General features: G+C 49.6%; 1 pseudogene across 1 annotated transcript; it reads right to left on the reverse strand.

Moving 5' to 3' along the window:
• Window positions 1–341: 341 nt before the first annotated feature.
• LOC311581179 (large ribosomal subunit protein eL6-like) lies at window positions 342–1,532 on the reverse strand (annotated as a pseudogene). The gene is made up of 2 exons: window positions 1,468–1,532; window positions 342–1,424 (listed from the first exon to the last, which is right to left on the reverse strand). The product of its transcript is annotated as a large ribosomal subunit protein eL6-like (transcript).
• Between the last annotated feature and the right edge of the window lie 4,436 nt (window positions 1,533–5,968).

Below are 5,968 nucleotides of genomic sequence, written 5' to 3' on the forward strand. Positions count from 1 at the left end.
TGCCTTCTCAAACTTTGCACCCACGGGACCTCTCCAGCTCTGTAATTTTATTTCAAGAAACTCTCAATAGAACTTCGGGCTGGCCTTTTCACTCAGCCGTTTGCATGAGATTCCTCCCCTGAGCCTTTTATATTAACAGTGAGCCCCTTGCTGGGTTAGGGAACTCCGCTGGTGTCTAAACATATTGTGGCTTATTTAGCTCCCATCCAGTGAGGAGTGTTCCTAGAAGACTGAAACGTGGATTTTGCTCAAACTCTTGTGTATTCTACTGTGCCTGATTTGCTCACATTTCCTTGATAAATTTTAAGTTTGTGTTCATGAGCAACACTGACTTGCAGTTTTCTTCTTGGTGCTGTTCTCACAGGTGTAAGTGTCAACTAACACTGGCCTCAAGAGATCCTGTAGGAATGTCCTTTTTATTTTCTGGAAGATGGCAGCCATATCAGGTGTTATCTCCTTTTTAACATTTGGTGGATTTTTTTTTTCAATAAGACCTGCTGAGATGTGTCTGGATATTTTTGGGTAAGGTTGGGACCAGCTCTTGGTCTCTCTGTTTTCTGGCCACTGGAACCACACACAAGCTTCAGGTGGAACCAGTTTTTTTGTTGTTGTTGTTTGTTTTAAATTAGGTTGTTAGCAACTTAAAACACCAGTTTGTGAGGATAAATTCTGTCTATCAGGGATAACTGAGATCCCAGGTAGCTGAGGAACAGCTTTGATCTTTGGCAAAATCTGCGAATCCACAGTTTTCTGACCAGCCTTGTGCTGCTCTGTAGTCTTGTATTTCTCCTCCGTGTCAAAGATTCCCACCCTCCTGGTGCCTGGGCTTGCAGCAGCTGCTTCTTCTTGAAGTGTCAGTCAGATGTTTGGGGATTTTAACCTCGCTGATATCAACTTTTGTAGATGTGACGATGACAAACTTCTGGTGTGGCTGTACAGAGGCACTCTGTTGAGGGCAATAGGTCCAGTCACAAGCAGCAAGCCGCTTCCCAGCTACTTCAGGAAAACCACTCTCCTGCCCCTGAGGCACCCAGTGAGGATGATCAGGACAGCCTCAGGAGTGATGCTGGCACGCAGCTCTCTCACGTGCTGGCTGAGGGCTTTTTGCCATGGCTCAGCAGCTTCCGAGGCATGTCCTCAGTAGGATAATACCTAGGCATTTTTCGAACCTTCACCACCCACGTGCCCCATTCTTGTCACCACAGGCTACTTTTGTGACAGTAGCAAGGACCTTCTCCTTTTTCTTCTTCTTCTTCTTCTTCTCAACCTTGGACTTTGCAGCTGAGTGTTACCTTTTGTACAAGGCCTTTCTGGAATACGTTGCAGATCCCAGTACCTGCCAATTCCTCTAACCAGGACGGGGTTCCGGCTGCAATGGGGCTGCCCCTTCTTGGGATTTTTAACCTTAGGGTCACCCTTTTGGGCTGCAGCAGCAGCAGCAGGGGTGCCAGGGGGCAGCAGCATCACCACCAGCCTTCTTGGCTGCAGGCTTCTTCTCCTTTCTCAGGCTTCTTGGCTTTTTCACCTGCCATCTTGCAAGTAGGGAAAGAGTGAGGCGGAACCAACTTTAAACAGCAGAGGCGGGCGGGGTGGGGGGTGGGGGTGGGGAACCGTGCAGCTGATTTCCCCTGTACTCCTGCTTTCTATCATTTGACTATTTGTAGATGAGATAGGTTGGGCAAGGGTGAGATGGGAGTAGGGGCACTTCAGGGACAGAGAAGGGGGACAGGGAGGCTTCAGGCTCTGGGAGCAGCTATAATGGCTCCCTGGTGATAGAAAGGACAGCTTGGGGCTGTCTTGGTTGTTGGAAACCAACCTCCTGGGAACCCTGGGAAGAGACACAGTAGTGGAAGAGACTGTGGTGTAGGAGTGTCAATGGGAAAGGGACATAGACTCGGCTATGTACGTCTCACTTAGCAGCCAGATGAGTCCCCTTATATTTAGGGACCCTGACTCGGGCCCAACCAGGATTCATGGCTGTGACACAGAAAGGAACGTTGGGTGCAGCCAATACAAAGCAGAGTTGGAGACTACCTTAGTGTGCTTTGCCACTACTGTACCAAAATAGTCTGGCAAGAGCAACTTAAAGGGAGAGAGGGCTTATTTCAGCTCACAGTTCAAGGTTACACAGTCCATCATGGCAGGGTCATCAAGGCAGCAGGCTCACATGAAGCAGCTGGTCACATGTGTCAGGAGCAGTGAGCAATGACTGCATGCCCCTCCTGGGTTCCTTGATTAGTTCAGTCCAGGATCCCGGCTGAGGAATGGCATCACTCATAGTGGGTGAGTCTTCCTACTCCATAAACACAATCAAGATAATCTCCCACAAGCAAGCCCAGGTGCCCTCTTCCCAGATGGGTCTGGAGCCTGTCAAGTTGACAATGAATGCTAACCAACTCAGAGCTTCTATTAAAGGCATAAATAAAGGTGACCAAAAAGAAAAGAACGCATTCACAGGAACACAGATGTGGGCTTGCTTCTATCAAATAAAAAGTGAGACACTCCCAAGTGTGGGTACGTGGTCCTCAAGAAATCGTGGCAATAAATTGTCTTAGCATTAGGCAGACATACTGTTTTGGTTGCTCTCACTCTCAAGTTGTATCTTGAAAGATTTTTAAGAGGCCTCCGTTTTGATAAGTGAGATTATAGATTGACTCTGGAGGTGCCTTGAGTGTAACTAGTCTCATAAGTTAAACCAGGAGCCATAGAGTTGCACAGAGGTTTGATATGTGTTCTGGCCCCGGAAATGGGGTTGTGAGGTCCATAGAAAATTGCGTGTTTATAACTGGGAAGGGGGGAAAGGCCTGAAACAATTGCTAATTGTAGAAGAATTCTTGATTCACAGCTGGGGAAAGAAGACTTCAACTAGACTCATGGGTGAAAAGCTACTTTCCTTCCTGTGTTTCCATAATTTTCCTTGTTTCTCTATTCTACTGCTGGGTGGGAGTAGTGAAAGTGAGGGAACCGGATGGCTTGAAGGTTCAGCCTGGGCCTTGCTCTCTGCTCTGGAACCAGTGTCCCCTACATCCCAGCTAAGCCTGTCCTTCCTGGCCTGGGAACTGAGGCTCAGTCCCTTCTGAATCTGCTGAGCCTGAGGGGCCATGTTTCCGCAGGGCCCTGACCCAGCAACGAGAGAGTGGTTACTAGGTGCCTCCGCCTGCCCTCCAACCTCTATTTTCAGATGGCATTGATGCATTCAGAGAGGACGCACACAAATAAAGGCTTAAAGGAGAACCACTCCAGAGGACAGCAGATCTAGGGTGGAGCCCCTGGGCATGAGCAGATGGAAGGCCAGGGATGTACAGGAATATTGGGGGGCCACAGGATGGTGACCTATGTGGGCATTAGGGGCTGCAGCGGATCACCCCGTGGTCTTCCTGCATGGTGGCTGCAGGTGTATTAGGAGTCTGGCTGAGGGTTCTTAAGCCCTCAAGGAGGAGTGTACGGGGTGGCACTGTGCAGTGGTCTCTGACCAGGGGATCCTGCAAGGGGCTTGGCAGGCCGTGCTGGAGAGGTCCGTGACTGTGAGAAGGACCCAGGCTCTGTATACTCCTGGCCTAACAGTAGATAGGGGAGCCCCTGGGAGCACAGCCCTCAGCAAAAGATAGAGATGGAGCATGGTGGGGGGGGGAGGGGGCTCTCAGTATCTGTGGTATTTGTTTTTAATATTCCTGAATAGTAGGTTTAAATATTTTTTTTTAAAGTGATGATTGTGCTTAGCAACTTACTCTCAAACATTTCCAAAAAGGAAGATCTCTGTGCATGCTTGGGGTGCTGGGTGTATAGGGTGGGCTGGGCGTCCATCTGCTTGCTGTGTCTGAGTCAAGGGCTCCCCCTCTCCCTCCTGACTCATAGGTTGGCAGCCATCCTAACCAAATGGTCTGACATCCAAGAGGTGCAATTTAGTGTTGCCCGCCCCCAACCCCCAGAGCACTCCCCCCACCCCCGGCAGCCCTCTCACCACAAAACCACAGATCTGTGTGGGAGTCGTCTCTGAGGATGATTCTGTGGCATGGTTGTTTGGGAATGCCTCCCTGTGGTCTCCTGGGAGGCTAGCAGGGCCTGGGAGGCAGAGCCAGGGAGTTTTCCAGTCAGGACCTGGAGGAAGAAAGGACCACAGATAAAATACATTTCCCAAGGGCTGGATCTTAAAGGTGCCTCTCTAGGATCATCCTCTTCAGTCTCTATGACCTCCTAGTAGCTCAATTAAATTCTAGGCACATTAATGGACTAAGCCATGGCTGACATCAGAGCCCTTGCTATCTGTTCCCCCAAAACTCGATCTCTGAACATCAATGCATTAGCACATGAGCCTTTGCGGGGGACAGTTCAGATTCAAGCTTACATCCATCCCATAATGCAGAACGCACTCAGACTATGACCAGGAGCCCCATAGTCTCAGCAGCTCGTGCATTTATGGAGACATTCTCGCCTTCCATAGTCTCTTTTGAAACTCAAGGCAACTTTCGGTAGTGATACTCTGCAAAAACGAAAAAATAAGTCACATACCCCTGATTTACTGTTCCCAGACTCAGGGCCAGAGGCTCAGTCCGAAACACCATTTCAGAGAGCAATGTTGGGGTGAGCGAAGGCTTCATTCAGTGATCAGAGAACGAGGAAGCCCCTTTGTCCATAAGGCAGCATTTCCACCCCAGGGGGTTGACGGACTACAGACTCAGGGGAGACAGCTGGGGAAAGGGAGATGGTGAAATGGAAAAGGACTCTTGGTTTTTGTGGGGAGTAGGTAGAAATCTCTCAAGAACTCAAGGGGACTTTCCCCCCCCCCCCTTCCCAGTCTAGGATTTCTGGGGTTTCTGGTCACTGAGGCTGGAAGGCGTCTTTAGCCTTGAAAGGCAAGAAAGATGAGGCAGGTCTGGGTTGAGTTCATTTGGATTATCGCGTTAGACAGGAGTTTCTCAGTGATCAGCATGTCCCACCCAGAGCTGAGCAGAGACTGACTCAAAAGAAAAACAGTATGGAGGCAGGATACCAGCCTTCCCACTTGTCCCAGCCACCAGGATAGGATGCCAGCCTTTCCCATCGCTCGAGCAACACATCAGACATCTGTAGTCAAGCAAAGAGCCAGTGGTGCCAGCAGAAGTGGCCCCCAAATGGTAACCCAGGCAACTGTTACTACAAACAACGGCCAGTGAGTCAGCAGCAGTCAGTAGGGAACTAATGAGGATGCCCAGGACTCTGACCTCATGGTCAGTGGTTTCTAAGCCCATGGGTGAAGCTTGAAGATTTACTTGGGGTTTTCCTTACTCATCAGGATGGGATGGTCACCTTGATCAAGTGTGTTTACTAGCACAAGGTTTTCCCCATGTGACTCCACTTCCTACGCCACTGATGAGAGGTGCGTCTGGGTCTGTGCAGCCTTTGCAGTGCGTGTGTGTGAGTCCCCCTTTGCTCCTCCCTGAGTGGACAGGACACTCTAGCTGGCCACTAGAGGAAGCCCTCAACAGGTCCATTGTACTTCAAGGGCCCTATACTCTCACCCCGACAGTCCTCAACCGGTTGGTGTCAGCTCCCTCAAGAATGCACACTTGTCATAGCTTCATTGTCAACTTGACACGACTTAGGGTCATCTGAAAGCCTCACCTGCAGAATTGCCCAAATCAGATTGGCCTGTGGTTATATCTGTGCGGAACACTCAATTTACTGCTGGTTGCTGTAGGAGGGACCAGTCCACTGTTGGTGGTACTATCCTTAGGCAGGTAGTCTTGGAGTGTGTACAAGAAAGTTAGCTAACTATGAGCCTATGAGCGAGCCAGTGAACTAGCCGTTGGACAGTGTTGCTCAATGGTCCCTGCCTTAAATTTCTGCCATGATTTTCCTCAATGAGAGTTTTTCAACCTGGAAGTGTTAACCAAACAACCCTCTTTCATGTGTTGTCTTGGTCACAGTGTTTTGTCACAGCAATAAAAAGGAAACTAGGACAGCACTCCAGCAGGCAGGATGACCTTGT

The sequence above is a fragment of the Acomys minous genome, assembly GCF_964271855.1.
Source record: "Acomys minous genome assembly, chromosome: 13".
Taxonomy (NCBI): domain Eukaryota; kingdom Metazoa; phylum Chordata; class Mammalia; order Rodentia; family Muridae; genus Acomys; species Acomys minous.